We start from the raw sequence: 22,617 nt of genomic DNA on the forward strand, positions 1-22,617 counted from the left end.
GGGTAGTGTTTTACTGTTTAGGGTAGCGCAGTGGTGTCTGGGTAGTATAGGGGGTCATGCTGGGGGTAATGTTTTAGGGTTTAGGGAAGCGCATAAATGTGGGGTGAGACTTTTGTAGCGATAGATTCTTTCTATATTCATAGTTCTAGGACAAGAGCACTAGGGCAAATATTCGGATTTGTGAGTTGCACTTCACAGCATTTGTCAGCAGCGAGAGCCAGACTCACTAAGCCTTATTACCGGAAATATCCAACAGGATTAGTAATTGCATTTTTCTCCCTTCTCTTCGTCTCAACCCCTTTCCTTTTTCTTACCACAAAACATAGGAGAAATTTCTCTCTAGGGTCCCCTTTCCGACTTCTGCGCTGCTGAAATTCTGCACATTTAAATACAGCAAAACGAACACTATCATTCAAAGTTTTAGGACATGCAATAAAGTCAATGTTTTCACATGTGAATTCATGGTCCGCTGAAAATCTCATCCTTCAATACCGTATTAAAAAAGCAAAGTCAGATTAAGGGCTGCAGGGTGCACCAGTTACAGATGGGGAAAAAGCAGGAACAATCTTTTTTACCGCAGAGCTAGTGTTTTATCAGGACACACTACATGAATACGCAAAAAAACTATTTGAAAGGTGGTATACTATCAACCATATACTGCACCGAATGCTGACGTCAACTAAGACTAGTAAGGAAGAACAAAACATTTATCATCAACAGACAAATCAACACATAACAATACATTTAATAGGACAACAGGCAACACCTGAAACACATTCCAGGTGGGGCATAAATCGTCGATGCAAATTGTGCGGTGTAGGAAGCTGGCTCTGTATATACTATGCCAAAATGAGGTATAGTGAGTCCAGTGGAAACCCAAAGATAGTCAGAGCTAAACATAGAGAGCACCTTACTCTCTAATTGTGGTAGTGTGGGTGAGCAGTAAGGCTTTATCAGAGGGTAGTGTTAAGCATTTGTTGTACACACTCAAGCAGCAGATGATGTCACACATTCAAAGACTGAACTCAGACCAATTTGTATAAAAAATATTATTTCGTTATATTTACTTATTTATTTATTTATATAATGAGTTTTATATGGCGCTGGATAGACCCGTAGGTATCAGAGCGCTTTACATTCGGTTACACAATGTTACAAAATATGATAACAATTACACCTTACGTCAAAAATAAGCAACGTATTGAAAGAGGAAAGAAAGGTGAGAGAAGTAGGGAGGAGGGGGGAGGATGAGGGAAAAGACGGCAGGAGAGACAAAGGGAAGTCTGCCCAAAGTCCGACTGGGTAGGTGACGACCCAGGAGGGAATCCACAGCCCGTCTCCCCTTTAGCTAAACAAGGTAGCTCCATCGGGAATCAGTCAAAAAGCTAGGTGTCAACTGACAAGGGAAATGTTCACATATGAAAGTCCAGTGGATAAACAGGGTGGGAACTATGAGCAAGGACGGGTGAGAGCAGGGGTCAATAACTGGAAAGAAGTGAAAAGTAGAGCGGTAGGGGGTAGGGTGAAGGGGAGGAGGGAGAAAGGGTCAGGAGAGATGCAGGAGAGTTTGCCCAAGGACCGGATGGGTGATGGCCAAGGAGGGAATCCATAGCGCATCTCACCTTTAGCTCGCGAGGTAGCACCACCGGGCATCAGTCAAAATGGCTGGGTCTCAGCTGTCAATGGAGCGTACACAGAGTCAATAACTGAGGCGACCATCTTGAGGTCAGGCAGGGTGGGATGAGTCCTTGATTTACGAATTCAGAGGATCCCCAAAATTTTCTATAATCCGGATGAAAGGGGGATGCAAACTAAGCAGTGGATCGGCATTATGAACAGTGCCAGGGGCCGCAAGTCTTTAGGGGGAGCACGTGATGTCGAGTGATAACCGCCAGAGGGAGAAACAGCCTCCATTTGCAGGACAGGCAGACAGATCATTGATATGTAGCTTTTGTCAGTTCACCCCTTGGGAGAGGATTGATCTGCCCTTATTGTCCCTTCTGGGCAACAGTCTTGTGGTTGCTCCTTCCCACCTGCACATTATTTACCTCACATGCCATCTCTGGCATTCAGGGAGGAATTGATGCCTGTGTTTGTCCCAGTGGCCGCCATTTTAAAATTAAGGCAGGCCACTTGGGGGCTTTCTCACTCGTTCAAGTGCCGCTGGGGAGCCCCGGTCCTGTTGTCCCCAATGCCCCAAGTGCCGATGATCGTTGCACCATCTCAATGGGTGATAAAATGTAGCATGCCGGGCCCCCACACTTGTTGCCTCTTCCCCCCTCTCCTCACCGGGTGCATCGCCTAAACGCCAGCTTCTCGCTCCTGCTGTCTGGTGGGGTCTCTATCGAGTCAGCGTGCTCGGGTTGCGGTCACAGAATATCACCTCCGCTCCCCGCAGAAACGGGTCGTGGAAGCCTCATGGAGCGAGATCCGTGGGCTCTCTCAATTCACTCCTTCAGTATGACCGCGAGCCCCACCTCTAATCTCCGATCCGCTTCTCTGTGGCAGCCGCCATCTTGCTATATTTATATTCTAGAACCAAGCAAGCCTAGTACAGGTAAGTGTAAATGGTACTTTTCAAGGCAGGTTGAACAATACAAGCAAGCTGAATGAAAATGTCTTTGTTACAGGTTTGTAAATCTTTTCAGTACAGAGGAAATTACTGTTAGATAACTTTTCAGATTACTTTATGTATTACTTTTTTTTACTCAGTGTGATATGCCTCGATATCACACTGTGACATTTCCTAGAGAAAAGGTATGTAAAACAGGTTTTAGGTATTTTTAGTTATTCCAGTTCTCAAACAAAACCAACTCCACACTAATCCAATTTCCAAGGAAAAACGGTCAATTGATTCCTATGGAGAAAATGTAGTTATTGGTTAACAAGTAAGTACTTGGTTGTGGGAGTTGGTATTCTGGGGTTAGAACCGGGGTTCCCCCAGGGTCAAGGATGCACTCTCAAAACACCCTCAGCAGCACTAGGGCGGCCGGGTGCAGAGTGCTGAGGCCCAATGTTATCCAAAGGGGGTTAGGTGGCCTCTGGTTGGTGGCTGCTCACTAGCAGGCCACAAGGTTGTGGGAGCAAAGCTCCTGGTGTTAGGCTCAGGATAAAGGGGATCCAAGTTAGCACCAAAAGTAAACCAGCAGAAGCATTGGGGCGGCAGGGTTCAGGAGGCTGGTTTGTCATCAAGTGCCCTGTTGGTTTCAATGGGTAGTGTCCGGTACGAAATAGACTGCTGGCTCGTAGCCGAAAATCTTCTGGAGGTGACCACTGGTTGGAGAGGTAAGTTGGGATACCTGGGGATGCTGGGACACCGTTGGTTTGGCCACCTAAGGCCATGCAAGGTCGGGTGCAGGGGTGTCTTTAGAAGTCGGGTTTTTCTTACCGTCTCCGGTTGTGGTCGGGGGATCCTCAAGACAGAGGCTGGATGCTTCGCTTGGAGATTTAAGGCAGGTCAGAGATCACCAGATCTCAGGTCAGAATCGCTGAGGAGACCTCCTCATGGTGTACGGGCAGTAGGCATCGGGTGCAGGGTGGTGCAGCTTCCCGGATTGGGCAGCAGCCAGAGTCTGTGGGTGAGCAAATCCGGTGATCACAAGAAACAAAGTCTTTGACTTCGAAGGCAGGGGGTTCACTGATAAAAAAATCGATGGTAGAAACATCTATGGTAAAAATATAGAGAAAACAAACATAGCTATCTTAACCTACCTATACTTTAACAGGTAAGAACAAAAATATTGAATCAAAAATATCAAAGTGAAAAATATATATTAAAAATATACAATTTTAATATTATCTTTAACAAAATAAATTACATTTAATATACATTTTAACTAAATATAAAACTTAAACTTAATTTAAAAAATATAAAAACACAAACAATAATTTATACATATACAAATATTTACTTTAAAATAATTTATGTACTATTATCTTAATTTCATTTTTAAACTTTTAATTTATATAAAAATAAAATATATACATATATCAATAATTTAACATACAAAAATTCTATAATTAATTAAAACATTAAACTATTAAAACCAAAATTACAATGTACATTTTACAACACAATAAATACAAGAGTTGGGAATATGTTGGGTAGCGAAACAATTAAATGTACTATTCCAACTGCAATAAGTGCAACAGTAGGGAAAGTGTTGGATAGCGGAGGGGTAAATATTACTATTCCCGCTCCAAAGAGTGCAACAGTAGGGAAAATGTTGGCTAGTGGAGGGGTAAAAATGACTCCAGTGAGTGTAACAGTAAGGACAGTATTCGATAGCAGAGGGGTAAAAAATACTATTACCATTCCAGTGAGTGCAACAGTATGGAAAGTGCTGAATAGCGAAGGGGTAAAAATTACTATTTCCACTCCAGTGAGTGCAACAGTAGGAAAGTATTGGATAGTGGAGGGGTAAAAATTACTATTCCCACTCCAGCGAGTGCAACAGTAGGGAAAGTATTAGATAGTGGAGGGGTAAAATGACTATTCCCACTCCAGTTAGTGGAATTGTAGGGAAAGTGCTGCATAGCGGAAGGGTAAAAATTACTATTCCCACTCCAGTCAGTGCAACAGTAGGGAAAGTATTGGATAGCAGAGGGGTAAAAATTACTATTCCCACTCCAATGAGTGCAACAGTAGGGAAAGTGCTGGATAGCGGAGGGTTAAAAATGACTATTCCCACTCTAGTGAGTGCAACCGTAGGGAAAGTGCTGGATAGCAGAAAAACAAAAATTACTAATAACATTTAAACAATTTCAAAACATTAAATAATCTTAAAAATAAATAAACAATATTTTAAAAATATACAATTAAATATATTAAACAAATAAAAAGAACACATAATGTTAATTACATATAAAAAACTACAAATATGATATAAAAATAATAAATACATTTGTAAACAATATTTATTTAAAAAGAACAAATATTCACAAACAAATAATTAAAAAAATAATGTATTTATTTTATTTCCTACCCTATACCACCACACCAAAATAGACATCAACATTTTTATTGAAATGTATTTCCATAGTTAACATAATTAATAATTAATTTAAAATGTATTATTAATAAAAAATATAACAAACATTCATTGAGTACACATACTTTAAAACTATAATATCCACAACACACACCTAAACTTAATTACACAAATATGATTATCAATTACTAATTACTAATTTAAATGAATTAACAGCTAATTAATAATTCAGCAATAAAAAAATTACTTCCCACCTTTCCCACCATTTACACCTATAAACACCACAACACACACCTAAAATGAATTACACCATTACCATAATTAATTACTAATTAATGAATTAAAATAAATTAACAACGAATTAATAATCCATCAATAAAAAATAAATTACTTTCACCCTTCACACCATTTACACCTATAAACACCATGAAACACACCTAAAATTAATTACACAGTTACCATAATTATTACTAATTAATTAATTTAAATTAATTAGCAGTTAATTATTAAACAATCATTAATAAATTAATTTACACATTCAAAACGATAACATCACATTTAAACAAATATTAATAAATAAAAATGATTCAATACATTTTATATCATTAAGTTACTTACCACCCTATTCCCCTATAAACCCACAACCCGCTACGGAACTAAAAACGCAAATGTCAAATAAAAAAAAAATCATATCTACTATAAAAAATCAAACAAATTTATATAATTAAAATACTTCCCACCATATTCCCCTATAAATCTACAACCCGCTACGAAACTAAAAACGCAAAATTCAATAAAATATTTTTTATAACTACTAACATTTAACACATATAATAAAAATACAAACAATTCTTATACAAAAAATATTTACCAAAATACATAACATTAATAAACATTCGATATTTTTAACAACTATATTTTTACAAATGATATTAAACACTTTGATATTTTTTAAATCGATATTACTTACCTAAAATCGATATTCTTAGATGAGTCCTTAATCGAGTGTATGGTGAGTAGTTTCTGTTTATGTTTGAGATAGGAAGCAAGGAGTTTCCCAGCTTTATTCCCATCACACAATTTCAGGGCTTTGAATTTATTGATCCAGACCCCAGCGCGTTTGCTGACAATGGAGTTATATTCATATTTTTTCTTGACAAGTTGTTCTAGAACCCTCTTGTAAACTAAATCGGCGAAGTGGGAGGTTTCTAGGGATTTGATGTCGTTTTCTAGTTTGTCTAGATCCTGATTTAGCTCCTTGTTTGTTTTCGCTCTAATACCTATGATCACTCCTCTAATTGTGGCCTTCAATGTGTCCCAAACTGTGGAGATGGGAATGTCCAGGGAATCATTCATAGTGATGTATTCAGTAATGGCGTTTTCTATTGCCTGCCTGTGTTCAGGGACTGATAGAATTTCATCATTAAAGCGCAAACGCTTTTGAGGCATAACGGAGTGTGAGCCTGCGAGAGGGGCTGACAGTATCTCTCTCCAGAATACCCCTTGGAGACCCGCCCACCGGCGTTTCTGGACATCTCTTGACAGCTACTTCAGTCTGTATAAACCCCCATGAGCCCTAGTTCTGTAACCCCTGTCTACCACGCATCTGGTACCGACTTCACCCCTCCCCACATTAAATCAGTAGCCTCTTGTCAGATCTCTTGCCTGCTCTGTGGGGCCGCGCGCAAGGGAAGATGTTGTGTGCAGCGTAATCAGCACCCATAGGGTGCGAACCACCACATTCTTAATGTCCGTTATCATATCATCTTCGCTTTATTGCCTATGTTTTGCTACTGTAGATATCCCCCTTTCCGTTTTGTATCGTTTCAACCCCTTCCCCATTTATTTAATCTTTTTTACTAGATTTCAAGATGTTGCCGATTGCATTTTCTTTGCCTATCTCCTCAGATTGTCAAATTCAGTATGTTTTCATGATTCTCTATTACTGTTTGCTTTGTATGTATATTTTGTTTCGGAAACTGCCAATAAAAAACTTGTGAAATGTAAAATCGATATTCTTGATCACGAGGATTTTACTGTCGATATACCTGACCCACCATATTTTTACCATGTTATTTTTGCAAATTTGATATTTTTACCTCGATATTCTTTCTCTGCACCAAGGCAGGGCAGGTCCTCTGGGTTCTTGAGGTTGCTGGCTGCAGAACACAACAGGATTTTGCTGGAGCAGGTTTGAGGTCGTGACAGGCTGGTAGCTCTGGGGCCAATTCAGTGGGCGTCCTCCCAGCACGGGTTCTTTGGTCCTTCTTCTTCCCTTCTTCTTGTCGATTCTTGTCTGAGGAGGCAAGATTCAGGGTTGCCCCTACATACTAGATTTAGGGGTGTTACAGGTAGGTTAAGGTTTGGACCAATTGGTCCCTTCCTCAGGGTGAGTACACCACCTGTTATGTCACGCTCCAGTGGGAACGGGACATATGCCTCACTCTGGTTGGCTGGGTCCCCCCATCTGCAAGAGAGTTATGCTTCACATTGCCTCCCCCACCTGAGGGGTGGGGTTGGCAAAGGTGGCACAGCTCCTTTCCTCACTTGGTTTTCCTGCCAATTTTCCCACCCAAAGTGGAGGTCAGAACCGGTGGGGGCCGCTTGTTGGAAGCAACAAAGGCCTGGCATAGCTCACAAAGGCAGCAAACCTTTGAAGCTTTCCCTTCGTGGACATAGGGGTCCAGAAACATGCCTGGTGGTGGCAGCTGGTGAGCAGCCCCTCAGCCTCGACACTAGTGTTAGGTTGTTTTTCAGGGGGCATCTCTAAGATGCAATCTGAGTGCATTTTTTATTAAATCCCACACGGGCATCAGTGGGGGTTTAATGAGCTGAGAAGTTTGATACCAAACGTCGCAGTTTTCAGTAAAGCCATTATGATGCTGTGGAGCTCGTAATGACTAAGTATGGGCGGATCTAGCGGATCTCGCGTACGCGAACTTGCGGATTTACGGATTCGCAATCCGCGAAGATCCGCGAACTCTAGCGGATTTGCGGATTTTCCCGTTTTTTGTGTTGGCGCGCGTTCGCGCCGATTTTGGGACAAGTTCGCAATTGCGAACTTACTTTTCGGCTCGCAACGGCCGCGACTATGTTGTTTCTACGTCTGGTTTATCATCACAGGTTCACAGCACCCTCTGTTTCACCACTGCCACCCTCTGGGACACCCATGCCACCCTCTGGTACATCCTCAGTTCCTCACTGCCACCCATTAGGTTTATTTATCACTGTAGATTATGGTGGTTGAAAAAAGCAAGCACACCTGCCCTTCTTCAACTGCCATCAATTAATTTGTGTTTCATTAATGTGTCAGTAATTTTGAAAGTTCCAGTCTGGCTGGCACCTGCTTCCTTCCTTATCTGTAATTTGCTTTTTGTTGCAGTGAATTTTTTTTTCACAGGACCTTTATGGTCTACTTGTAGCTATTCTATGAGCCTGCTGTTTGGGTCATAGCAGGGTCATAGAATAGTTGCAAACTCTGGAGGGGCCCATCAGGAAGCACTACCTTGAATGTTACTAATGTTAAGTTTGAACTTTTGCACCTGCTCATTGCTTTCAGTTTAGCTAAAATCGTTTTTTTCTGCAATTTCGCGCGTTTTTTGGGGCGCGAATCCGTGCGAGATCGATTTCGGAAGCCGCGAATACGTGCGAATACAAAATTGTTTTTTTTGCGACGTGTATGTTCGCGTGATCTTGCGCGTGTTCGCGAGGCGCTTCTAGCTATACGTTTGCCAAGTTACCCTATCGGTCGTACACGGGCGCGGCCATCTTGTTTGCGTGACGTATTCCGTTTCCGGCCGCTATGTGTAATCTCGCAAAGTGTGCTGCTCGCTAGTACAATTTTGCGCGTACTCGCAAGGAAAATCTCGCGCGAACTTACCCACGCGGTCGTGAACGGGCGCGGCCATCTTGTTTCTCATTCATTGCTATGGTTCTGGGCATGCTTTCTCTATCCTCTCTCAATCTCTGCCATCCTTTGCTTGTTTGAAGTTTTTTTGATCTAATTTTACTTATTATCTATCCCTCTATTTTTCTAGCTCTATATTTTTGTGTTTTCTGCAGCTTTTAGTTACTTTTAAACTACTTTTTTAAACTCTTTTCTTTTCTTCTTCACTATTCTATTTCTTGTTTATCATTTAACTCTATTTCTGCCCAGACCATGGTAAAGGGAGCCGGGAAGCACCCTGAGAAGGGGAAGGGTCCCGCACCCCGTGCCCGGCTCCCGTGCGGGCGTTTAAGGGGGGAGCAAGTGGTCCCGCGGGAGATCTTCAGCGCGGAGGAAGTGGCGGCACTGATCTTCCACGTCCAGCGCCGCCTCCCCAAGACGATCCTGGGAGGCGGCAAGATCGCGACTGGCTATGGCATCCGGGAGCGTCGCAAGCGGTGGGAGAAGGTGTGCCGGGCCATGTACAAGATCTCTGGGGTCCGGCGCACATATAACCAGGCCACCCACCGCTGGACCGATGTCATGGACCGGGAGCGGGACTTGCTGGACGCGCTCGGCGTAGAGGTCCCCGGGCTTGGTGAGTAGTAGTAGTAGTACATTTACTACTCTGTTTTATCCTGCTCTGTTATTTGCAAATCTTTGTTCTTTACCAAGAGCAATAATGCTGCCGATTACATTGAGGTAAATTATATTTCAAAATCTTCTATGCATTTCAGGTGCACTGCTCTCCTTCTCAGTAGCCTTGCTTGCTACTATGCTTCTTTGTTTTGTATGTTGTGTTCAGAAGCATTTCATTGGCCTGAGAAATTATGTATGAGTGTAGTGTAAAGATAAGAACTGCGTAATGCTAGACAGTAAGGGTCATATTTTCAATTACCGGCGCATCCCTGCAAAGTAGCAGGGATGCGGCAGTAATTGTGTGCCATGCCACCACCACCCATTGGCCCAAAACGTCACAGAAGCCTTACGCATCTGTGCCGTAAAGGCAGCGCATTGCTGGAGTTGCGTGCCAACGATGGCGCAGCTCCAGCAATGCTCTGGGGTACCCTATCTCCCCAATGCTGCATCAAGCCGTACGTCGGCTTCAAGCGCGCAGGGTTTGAGTCATGCATCATTGTCCTAAAAGTGACTGATTGACATCTTGTAGATTTCCCTCAGCCACTTTTAGGATTCGTTCCTGCGCAGGTACGCCCTCCCTTGCGCCGGAACGCCCCCTGATGGCGCAGGGCTTTACAACATGATGCATCGCCCATATGCCCATATGTGTTTTTTTTTAATATATACGCCGCACCAACACCATGGCGAGTCTTTTGTTCTGCCGCTGCGTCACAAAAGGCACGCAACAATGGAGGAAAATGAGCCGCAACTTCCGCAAGGGACTTCTAAATCAGCCCCAACAGACTGAAGTCCAGTCCTTCCTTTAGACACATGGCTATAAGAAGAAATAGTGGCGGTGGTGGCGGGTGGATTGATAGTTTGAGTATTCACTGATCTGCAAGCAGGATGGACTTTGTCTGTCACTTCGCGTGCTGCGCACTGCTGCCTGCAGTGCCAGGCCTAGGCAAACCTCTTTAGTAGTCTGTTTATTGAGTTACATAGGAACTTTCTAAGTCAACGTTCCGCAAATCAGGCAATACGAATAACGTAGTATACCACATGAGATAGATCCCGTGGAATAGTTGTCTATCTATTTGCTATTTTTCCAAAACATTTTGTTATTGTTCTTTTGAAATGTTTGATTTGGTTGAAAAATCTCATCCATGTTTTCTGGTTTTTCTTTCTTTCATGTTGTACATCAGCTCCCCCCAAGGGCAAGAGGACACAGGAGGAGGGTGCTGAGGATGCAGGCCAGGATCGGGCAGGCGAGGGCTCCTTTGCTGGCCCCAGTAAGTTTACATTTTAATAAACAGTACCTATTTTTTCCTAGCGTTCCTCATTCGATTTTTTCTAAATCGTCTTTGATCTTCTTGTAGACTGGATATAAATTCTTATCCTGCCTCGAATATGACTCCCTGTGGTATTACTAGACTATTCTTATTAGTCTGTCTGTGTAGCTAACTAAGATTGGACATTTGGCAATTCCATTGGACTCCCATTATATTCAGCAATACCTCTATGCACTGTCACCTTACTGACTAGATAGTGTGGCAGAGTCATTCAGCTCCCGAAGTCACCGATTATAGATCCCCAATGATCTCTAGATTATCGTACGCAGGACAAGAGAGTAGTACGGAGTCACAGCACAGTCAAGAAGTGTCAGAGGCACTCATGCTTGCAAAAATTCCAAAACCTTTAGCTCATCCACTCTAGTCTGGAGGAACAAAAACCACAGAGTCTATTTAAGTTTAAAAGCTTTATTAAAAGTAAACACATTTATTAAAATCTACTTTGTCATAAAACTATTTAACTGAAAATGGAAAAGTGGTTAGTGCTTACGATAAATTGGACACATTTCTTGTGGTCGAGCCGAGCTCTCACCTGGTTTGAACTTGATCCTGGTCGTGTTCTTAGGAGTCAAGCTTCTGTCTGTTAGGAGAAAAAGTGGTGCGTGTTAAAAATCAAAAGCAAGCATTCATCAGTTGTGCATAAAAGTGCAGCAAGACAACAGCCTTCCCTGGAAAATGGGACATTTTTACTATGGAGTAGACAGTCACAAATTATTACATTGTATTCTGTTTTTTTAACATTTCTCCTAGACCAAATATTATATAGTAGTGAGTGGTGTATTCTAACATTCTTAAATGTACTTCGTAGGTGTAACATCTGGTGACGGGGCCAGCGCGGAGGTGGCTGTGTTGGGCGAGGACTCGGAGGACTCTGGGGAGGAGGCGGTGCAAGAGCCGGCGGACGGTCCTGTGGGGGTTCAAACGGTGGTGGCGGAAACAGGTAAGCTATATATTCCTTACTTATTGAGATTGAAGACTGCATAGTGTGCTTTCTGCACGGGTGTATTACAATTACAAATCAACCAGGTAGTAGCCTCCTCGAAATGTACTTCGACTTAGCTGTGAAGTTTTTGGTGAGAAGAATCCCAATAAGTTCTTAGACGAACGTGATGGATGGGATGAACGAAAAGCGAAAGAAGGGTGTAAGTAAGTGGGACGCGAACTTGTATGATGGCTGGCAAAGAAGAACGATATGTGTTTACTTGGCCCCCGAGGTGGCTGGGAAGGAAAGAATATGGTATGGTGCATGGCTGGGTCAATGATGAAGCAAGGATGGGTGGAAGGACAGCAGCCTGGGTGGGTGAAACAGAAACTGTATGTGTGCGTATACTATGACTGAATGGATGCCCGGAGCATGGTATTCTCTGACTCTTAGATAGCACATGTGTATCTAGAGAGAGTAGATGGTCGCCAGGTGAAGTAAGTGTTACCTTGAAGAGCAAGTACCACCGCACCCGCACGTCCGTTCCAGTGCAGGGAAGGCAAGGAAAAGAAATTGTAAATGTGTCCAATACTACCATGAATAGTAGCAGTACTTTGTATTGCGTTTGCAATCACAGCATATATCTGGTTATTACGGTGGACACTCCGTACCTCTCTTAATAACTTTAGTTTACTTGTAGTACGTCATTCATGTGTGGGTGTATCACTGTTCACTCAATATTAAGCAAAGCACCTAAAGTCATCTCATATGTCATCAAATACGTCCCATGTGAAGTGATAGATAATCAAATTAGTTAGCTTCTTCATTTTCCTTTTCTAGTACTCATTTGCACTGTAGGGTGAAAGGTAAATTAATTAAGCAGTAGCCCTTGTAACAGAGTATTCTCAGTGCCACCCGTAATAGAAAAGTAATAGCTTCACCACCTGCATGTACTGGACCGGTACAGTAACGCAAGTCTGTCTCACTCATCATGGTGTGCAACTTTTTTTCTCGGGTGCAAGTTCACTGTGCTGTCCATGTCATTCTGCCGGCTTGCATAAGATAACGTACCAATTTCCCTAAACAAGAGAGAAGAAGAAGAATAAGACTGGTGTACTGTCATAGTCGACTGTAATGGAAGTCCATAGTGGTCGTAGAATTTGTTCATTAAACTACCACTAATGTTAGAGCAAGGATGCAGAAGTGGGAGGTTACATAGATACTGTCCTCAATAGTTATGTACTGTGCTTTCAATTTGCTACTTGTACTCTGTGACCCAACTTTCGGCTCAATCACTTTGTGTTATTAATAAGGAGCATTGGTTACAGACTATGTCTTTCTTTCTTCATATAGTTGCTCCTTCCAAATCAACAACAAGGAGGGAGCAGGCTAGATTGGCCCGGCAACGGAGGCTGGAGGCCACTGTCGCCGAATATCGGCGGCTGGTGGCCCTGGAGGAGGAGGAGGACACGCAGTCGAGCGGGGCAACAACGACATCCTCGACTGTGACCACTGCATCCTCCTCCGTGACTAAGCCAGCGGGACCTAGCCGTGCTAAGAAAGATGACCGCCACCGCCAAGCAACCGAAATACCAGCTGCCCCCCACAGGAGCTGCAAGGACCGCCAACGCCGCCTACGAGTCCGCATGTCCAACCTGGAGCAGGAGGTCCTGAAGTATAAGAACTTGGTTAAGGGCCTCCGCTCCGAGCTTGCCACCCTCCGCAAGGAGTATGATGCCCATGCCGCATCATGCACCAGCACCAGCACCCTCCAGTAGTGGAGTGTCCCTTGCCCTTTTTTTATAGACTTTTGGGGGGTGGGATTTGGGAGTTGGGATCGTTTTGGGACGTTTCAAAGACAATCGTTGGGGTTAGGGTGGGTGAGGGAGATTATTTTGTTAGGGCTAAATAAATATATTTTTAAACTTTATCTGACCATACCTGTTTTTTACTGCTTTTCAGTCTGGTGGGTGGGGGGCGGGGGCGTAACAGTAACTTTGTTTTCCTGAACAGTCGTAGGACTTTAGTAGTACAACCGTCAATCTCTTGTCTACTCCGAAATAATACTCCATTATACTACCTCCCACCAAACGCTTATCTTACCTGTAATTTGTGTTAGAAATTAGGGCTAGGCCCAGGGCTGGCTCCAGGTGAAATGGGGATTAACGTTGTCAATCCTGGGCGGGTGACATTTCCTCATTGCGGTGGTACTAGTGGTGTGACACAGTGGCAGTTGCATGCCTATGGAAAAAAAGAAAACGAAACCTTGTTTGTCCTCCTTACTGTAGCATTACAACGGTTACGGTACGATCGAGAAAATAGCAGGTGACAGTACACTAGAACAGTGCCATAATGTAGCCTAACAAATGGTAAAGTATTTGCTTGCAAGTATAACTAGTACTTGCGTTGAATTTATTTGACATTGGCTACTACTACTAGAAGATATAGTACTGAAGCTGAGTAAGTCTACAAGATATCCTCGTATTCCTTCACCAGCCTGTTGCTTTGACCTTATCCTCCCCAGCAAGTGTGTGGAATTATTGATGTCATTTTAGTCAGACATCAAGCAAAACAACACAGCCCGGGGGAAGAGGGTTAGGGTTTGTAAAATGGATGGGAATGGGGGTTTCTTTATGGGTAGGTTTTGTTGAGAGAAGAAAAAAAAAGCAGAGCATGGACAAACAATAATTGAAGATACAGACAATCTTTGGTTACAAACTAAAGGTAAGCACATGCAGTCACACTCATAGAATAAAAGACAACAATGGATACTGTATCTGTATTGCGTATGTTGTTGGAGTTGTCCTGTTGAATTTGGTAAGTAAGTTGCATGCAGCAAACAATTCCTCTTATTGGCGGCACTCCTCCATTCCAGCTGACGCTTCGTCCATCAATGTGGTGACCACTGACAGAAGACACCCTGTCCACTGCCTGCCTGGCGGATGTTGACTGAAACCCGGCCTGTAATTATTGAACGGAAAACAGGAAGTGCTATTACAATACCACTGATAAATAAATAAAAGGTATGTACGCTGTGTGGTTCAAAAAGTGACACTTTGATTTCCCTAATAGACAGTACAATATTTTTGAAATTGCGTGCTCTGTCTGAGTCACCTTTTTAAGGATCAATAAGTATGGCCAAAATATTATAGCGGATCTTTCCCCTCAAGGTAGGTGTACTACTGTGTTTTAGAACAAAATTTGACCTTCCCAGCAATGCTCCCACCAAGACCCTTACTAAAGCCAGTCGCAAAAATGTAGAAGAACCCCAATCAGATCTCCAAAAACGATGCCTAGCAGAAAAATGGTTACAAAACGTACTTTGAAAGTAACAGTAGGCCCAAATACAGACCGTGGATTGTATTCAAACCACTTGCAAGCAAGCAAAAGTATCCATAGCCAGCATCGCTCCAACAGTGCTCTACAACAACAGAACTGCGTTGCAATAGAACCCCCCGAAACACATGCAATCCTGCTGCTAGGGCTAACCCTAACGAACCCTAACTTACAAAAAGTGCCAAAACTGGTGTTTCCTTATGGATTTTGTCCAACAAACTTCTAGCCGGTATTAGACCTTCCCAGGAATGCCCCAGGCAAGACCCGCCAACCCACCCGCAAAAAAACACCCGACAACACCCCCAAACAGCGAAAAAGCTAAATCTCATACTTACAATGTCTCTCGGCCTTCGGTCCAAACGCGGCGCTGTGCAGCTAGGTCATCATCATCATCATCAATCATCATAACTCCTGTTTTCCACCACGGATTTCCTGAAAAGCAAATGCAATCAAGATTAGACTGTCGCAGCAGTGCTTCGACAGAGACCCCGGCCGCAACCCACCCACGAACAGCAGGAAGCCCCCCAAAACGCTACATTGAGCAAGATGTCAGAAGAAATAGCAAAAAAAAGTCTGTTCCTTATGGATTTTGTCCAAAACACTTCTATCCGGTATTAGACCTTCCCAGGAATGCCCCAGGCAAGACCCGCCAACCCACCCGCAAAAAAACACCCGACAACACCCCCAAACAGCGAAAAAGCTAAATCTCATACTTACAATGTCTCTCGGCCTTCGGTCCGAACGCGGCGCTGTGCAGCTAGGTCATCATCATCATCATCAATCATCATAACTCCTGTTTTCCACCACGGATTTCCTGAAAAGCAAATGCAATCAAGATTAGACTGTCGCAGGCTCGCAGCAGTGCTTCGACAGACAACAAAAATTACCCACAAACACCGGAACCCCGCCAAAGAGCACCTCAAAGGCAAGCAAGTCAGCAAAAACGGCAAGAAATTTCCACCTCATATTTGGTCCAAAACACTTTTGTCCATTATTAGAGCTTCACAGCAATGGGCCCAAATCCGTCAACTCACCCGCAAAGAAGTACAACACCCCCACAAGTGCTGAGTCTTTCTTCATTGGGCGTAATCCAGCTCTGCTTGGAGGGAAATCGCAGTCTGGAGGAGGAGGATAGAGGAGCATGTTCTTCAGAACTTGTGAACCTGAGGAATGTAGACTGCGGCACCTTCAAATCAATAAGCAAACAAGTGAAGACAGTTCTGATGATGGTCTTGTTTTTGGGATTAGGTGATTAAAGTTTGAATTAAATTAACTGTGCAAAACAAAGAAAGAGAGACACAAAGCACACAGGAATAAAAGTGAATAAGGACGAAAAAGAAAGTTCTTGATTGATTGTCTCATTTTCAGGGCTCGGTGTCAGGGAATAAGAACAAGATTTCGTCATCATACTCTGCGAATTCAGGCTGGATGAGGTCAGTGCCACCGAACAGAGAAAAAATCCCCTCATCTACGTTGCCGTCCTCCTCGTCTTCATGCGGCGTGCTTTCTCGTACTTTGTAATCTGGTGGTATGAGGTGCTGATTCATCTTGATCATTGTCAGCCGCTCCACATTTTTGGGCGAGAGGCGGCTCCGTTTGGGAGTTACAATGCCACCAGCAGCACTGAAAACACGTTCAGAAGACACACTTGCGAGTGGGCAAGACAAATAGTTTATAGCCAGGTTGGAGAGCTGTGGCCACAATTGTTTTTTGCCATGCCAATACTGCAATGGCTCCTCATTAAGAAAGACCTCTGTTGAGTCATTCAGATAGTCCTGCACCATCGACTCAAGGTCATCAACTGTTCCTCCACTTTGCTTACTTTTTGCTGTGCCTGTGACATTTTTTCGAGAACCATACCCCATCAAACTTAGCCAATCCTTCTCCGCAGCCACTGTTAGTGTTGTCATTGTGTGTGGTGCAGATGATCCAGTTGCCGGTGTCTTTAACGGCTGAGAGGTCACTTGTGCCCCAGCCACAGGTGCAGAAGTGGATTCTTGTGACTGGGGATGGCCTGCTGATGCTGATGCTGATGTACTGGCTTCTCCTTCAATAACGTGCCGTTCTTTTTCAAACCTCTTGGCTGACCAGGCTAACCAATGTTTGTACTTTTGAACATCTGCATCAGCAAAAGGAAAGAATGCTTCGTCTGCCAGCGCCTTTTTGTAGCGTGGATCCAGAATAGTAGCACAAATGTAATGCTGTTCTGAGTTGATCATTTTAAGACGTTCATCACCACGTAGGCGCTCTAATAATTTCTGAGACAAAATAAAATGGTCTTTTTTTTTTTCATCTTTTTCAAACTCAGAAGACACCGCCATCAGTTGGTGCTCCAGCATGCACAACAATGGGATAGCTTTTCCCAAATTACAGTCCTCCTGGCTGACTGCACGCGTGAAGAACTCAAAAGGACGAAGCATGTCTGTCAGGCTTTTAACTATGTCCCATTGCGCCGCACTCATCCGCAGGTCCTCCTTCTGAGATGTACCCTCTGTGAAGAAATAGTGATCGAGTACCGTATACTGCTCATACAGACGCTCAAGCATGTAGAAGGTTGAGTTCCAACGTGTTGCCACCTCCTGGATGAGTGCTTTCACTGGCATTCCACGTTGAAGTAGCAGTCTCCTCAGATGCTTCCGGGCCTTAAAAGAATGGCTGAAATGGTTGCACATTTTGCGGCAGGTGGCCATTACCTCGAACGCTGTACTGTCTTTATCACTCAAGAATTTTTGAACTACAAGGTTGATACAGTGCGCCAAACACGGCACTCTAAAATAGTGACCCTGCAACATGGCCTTAACTACATTGGCGCCATTATCCGTGGAAACATAACCAATCTTGCGTTTTAGGGGGGATAGCATGTTCAAGACCTTTTTGTCAAACTCTTCCAAAAGGTTTTCTGCTGTGTGACTTTTCTCCAAGCCAAACATGGCTAGTGTTGCATGTTTCCGAGCAGCTTTGAAAACTTTGTCCGGGTCAACACCTGCGTTTAGCTTTGCTTTAACACCTGAAAAAGAGACCCAGTGTGCAGTGATGCACATGTAATCAGCGCCTGCGCCACTGGTCCACATGTCTGTTGTCAGATGTATTGTGTGAACAGCACTCTTCTGCAAAGCTGCCCCAATCGCCTCCAGCACATCTTCATGTAGTGCTGGAACCGCAACTCTGGCAAAATAGAACCGGCTCGGAACCTTCCATTTAGGGCAGAGCGTTGCCACTAATTCAAGAAAACCTACTGCTTCTACAAAAAAAAAAGGTAAAAGGTCCACAGCTAGCATTTTAGCCAGCTTAGTGTTATACAGACGCGTCAGTGGGTGGTTGCGTTCATATGGCACGTCTGAAGTAAGCATTGTTCTAATGTTGCCCTGGACCAAGCATTTACGGGCTGATAATGACTTCGTTGACCCAATTTTGCTCGCTGGTGAACTTTTGTGCGTTGGTGTCTCACTCGCTCCAACACTCTTAGTGTGCCTCACATTGGGTGTGCTGCTGACAGGGGTACTGGGTGTAAGGGAAGTGTTTGACACGTCTTCTTCCTGCTCGTCATCATCAGATGAAACATCAACGTTTCCTTGAATTTCGCCTTTCTTGATCGCATCTAGGTGCGCAAACCATTTGACAGTGTGCTGTCTCCTAAGATGACCTCTCTGGCCTCCGGTACCATAGTTGGTACCTGGCTTACCACGACTAACTGCTTGCTTACAAATGGTACAAATGGCAAACTTTGGATTTTTTGGACAAACAGTAAAGAAGTCCCAAACTGGGGACTTGAAGTGTCTGTGGGACATGGAGGAGGCGGCGATACTGGTGGTGGTGGTCATGAAGCTAATGCCAGATGAAGTGGAGGATCTGGATTGCCCAACTTTTCTACGTTTTGCACTTTCACCGCCACTAATTAAGGTCGAGGTTGACGGAGGTCTCTTCTTGCCAGAAAGAAATATGGAAGCAGGACGAGTTGGTGTACTACTTAACTCCAATGATTGTGGTGTTTCCACTGCCTCCTCATCGACAACATCATCATCATCATCATCACACTCAGCAGCTCTTCGGGCTAGGGTCAAAATGTCTGTTTGCTGCATGCCCGCTGGGGCTGCAGTGACCTTTATGATGACTGGGTCGTCGTTGGCAGAGTCTTCATCAGCAGCAGTATCCGCCACTTCTTGTTGAGACTCATCACACTCCATAACTCTGAGACTTTGGACGAGCTTCCTTTTACGCTTAACTACCTTTGTTGGATCATGGTGTGCCTCACTCTCAGACGGCTGTGGTGCTGGTTCCCAAGTTTGATCCGTATCATCAGAAGGAGGTGTGCTTGAAGAGGATGTAGACACCACCCTTGATCTCTTCCTTGCTAGGGGTGTGGAAGACAATGAAGGATCATCAGGAGGAGTGGCTTCCTCAAATGATACCTCGCCTTGATTGTCGATTTCCTGATGTGCCCCTACTTCGGGAGGAACAACTATTGTGGGCACTTGTTGTGACCCTCCATGCACCTCTGCTTGCGCATCTCCTTGCGCTGCCTCTCCTTCCACATGTACTTGGGCTTGTACTTGCACATGTGATTGTTGTTGCGGCTGTGGTTGTTCAACACTCGTCAGATGAGCTACAACAACCTGTGTTGATTGAGGGACATTGCTGCTGCTTTCTTGCGATGAGCCAACATCACTGGTCGATGGTGATTGAAGAACTCTACTGGCTGCCTCTGCAGCACTCAAGGGCTTGGACTTAAGTTGGCGTGGTGGTGGTGGTGGCACTGAGCCCAATGGAGCGGGGTGCTGCTGCCAGCTTGGTCCCCAGCAGATCCCGCTGCTGCTGCTGCAGGCATACTTTTTTTTTTACTCCCAAAAAAAGGGGCGGGCGGCACACCAGTGTCCTTGGTAACTTGCTTCTTCTGCTCCTTACTGGCACCTTTCTTGCTAGAGGAGCTACGGGTTACTTTTTTTGGGGCCATCTTCTTCAGAGCTGGTCAGCAGGCAGCAGTTGCACGAGTTGCAGAGGGTTCTGTGTCCAGACGTGACGTCGCGTGACGTTATGCTGCACACACCGCTGCAGGACTTCTTCCTGGCACTGGTGGTTCTCTTGAGTCTTCTTGTGCACCTAAAAGCAATGGAAGACAGAGGAACATCAGTTCAGTTATACACCCCAAAAAATCGACAAAACACAGAAAAATGAGCACAATCCCATGCCATCCATGATGTTTACATTGAAGACACCCCACAGAAAGACTAGGGACATGCAAGTATGCAACACTCACTACCCCTGGGCATAATGGATGAAAAGTAGGCAAAATAAGTGCAGGCCTCAGACACTGCCTCTCCTCAAAATGGCCCCCTTACACCCCAAGCACATGTTGCCTGTACCAGCCAGCACTCAAGATGGCCACCACCACCACCCACATGGCCAGTCCACATCAACAGTACACCCCCAAAAAACAGAAAAACAGCCAGAAATCACCACAATCCAATGCCATCCATGATGTTTACATCAAAGAGAGTGAGACCACACCACAGGCACACTCAGTCCATGCACCACCACCACCCCTGGGCAAGCAAAAGGCCACACCAGCAGCCCCCCAAAAACGACAAAAAACAATAAAATAAGCACAATCCCAGCCCCTCCATGGCCTCAATTATGTTTAAATTCAAGAAGACACCCCACAGAAAGACTAGGCCCATGCAACACTCACCACCCCTGGGCAAAGGGCCACACCAGCAGGCCCAAAAAAACGACAAAAAACAATAAAATCTGCACAATCCCAGCCCATCCATGGCCTCAATAGAGTTTAAATTCAAGAAGACACCCCTCAGAAACACTAGGCCCATGCAACACTCACTACCCCTGGGCATAAGGGATGAAAAGTAGGCAAAATAAGTGCAGGCCTCAGACACTGCCTCTCCTCAAAATGGCCCCCTTACACCCCAAGCACATGTTGCCTGTACCAGCCAGCACTCAAGATGGCCACCACCACCACCCACATGGCCAGTCCACATCAACAGTACACCCCCAAAAAACAGAAAAACAGCCAGAAATCACCACAATCCAATGCCATCCATGATGTTTACATCAAAGAGAGTGAGACCACACCACAGGCACACTCAGTCCATGCACCACCACCACCCCTGGGCAAGCAAAAGGCCACACCAGCAGCCCCCCAAAAACGACAAAAAACAATAAAATAAGCACAATCCCAGCCCATCCATGGCCTCAATGGTGTTTAAATTCAAGAAGACACCCCTCAGAAACACTAGGCCCATGCAACACTCACTACCCCTGGGCATAAGGGATGAAAAGTAGGCAAAATAAGTGCAGGCCTCAGACACTGCCTCTCCTCAAAATGGCCCCCTTACACCCCAAGCACATGTTGCCTGTACCAGCCAGCACTCAAGATGGCCACCACCACCACCCACATGGCCAGTCCACATCAACAGTACACCCCCAAAAAACAGAAAAACAGCCAGAAATCACCACAATCCAATGCCATCCATGATGTTTACATCAAAGAGAGTGAGACCACACCACAGGCACACTCAGTCCATGCACCACCACCACCCCTGGGCAAGCAAAAGGCCACACCAGCAGCCCCCCAAAAACGACAAAAAACAATAAAATAAGCACAATCCCAGCCCATCCATGGCCTCAATTATGTTTAAATTCAAGAAGACACCCCACAGAAAGACTAGGCCCATGCAACACTCACCACCCCTGGGCAAAGGGCCACACCAGCAGGCCCAAAAAAACGACAAAAAACAATAAAATCTGCACAATCCCAGCCCATCCATGGCCTCAATGGTGTTTAAATTCAAGAAGACACCCCTCAGAAACACTAGGCCCATGCAACACTCACTACCCCTGGGCATAAGGGATGAAAAGTAGGCAAAATAAGTGCAGGCCTCAGACACTGCCTCTCCTCAAAATGGCCCCCTTACACCCCAAGCACATGTTGCCTGTACCAGCCAGCACTCAAGATGGCCACCACCACCACCCACATGGCCAGTCCACATCAACAGTACACCCCCAAAAAACAGAAAAACAGCCAGAAATCACCACAATCCAATGCCATCCATGATGTTTACATCAAAGAGAGTGAGACCACACCACAGGCACACTCAGTCCATGCACCACCACCACCCCTGGGCAAGCAAAAGGCCACACCAGCAGCCCCCCAAAAACGACAAAAAACAATAAAATAAGCACAATCCCAGCCCATCCATGGCCTCAATTATGTTTAAATTCAAGAAGACACCCCACAGAAAGACTAGGCCCATGCAACACTCACCACCCCTGGGCAAAGGGCCCCACCAGCAGGCCCAAAAAAACGACAAAAATCAGCACAATCCCAGCCCATCCATGGCCTCAATGGTGTTTAAATTCAACAAAACAGTTGTATCATGCACCCATAACCAACCCTGGTCCTACTGGATACTGTGGCTACCCACAATATAATTTATTTAATTTTCTGAAAAAGTTCCAAAATTG

This window comes from Lissotriton helveticus, chromosome 1_1 (assembly GCF_964261635.1).
Source record: "Lissotriton helveticus chromosome 1_1, aLisHel1.1, whole genome shotgun sequence".
Lineage (NCBI taxonomy): Eukaryota > Metazoa > Chordata > Amphibia > Caudata > Salamandridae > Lissotriton > Lissotriton helveticus.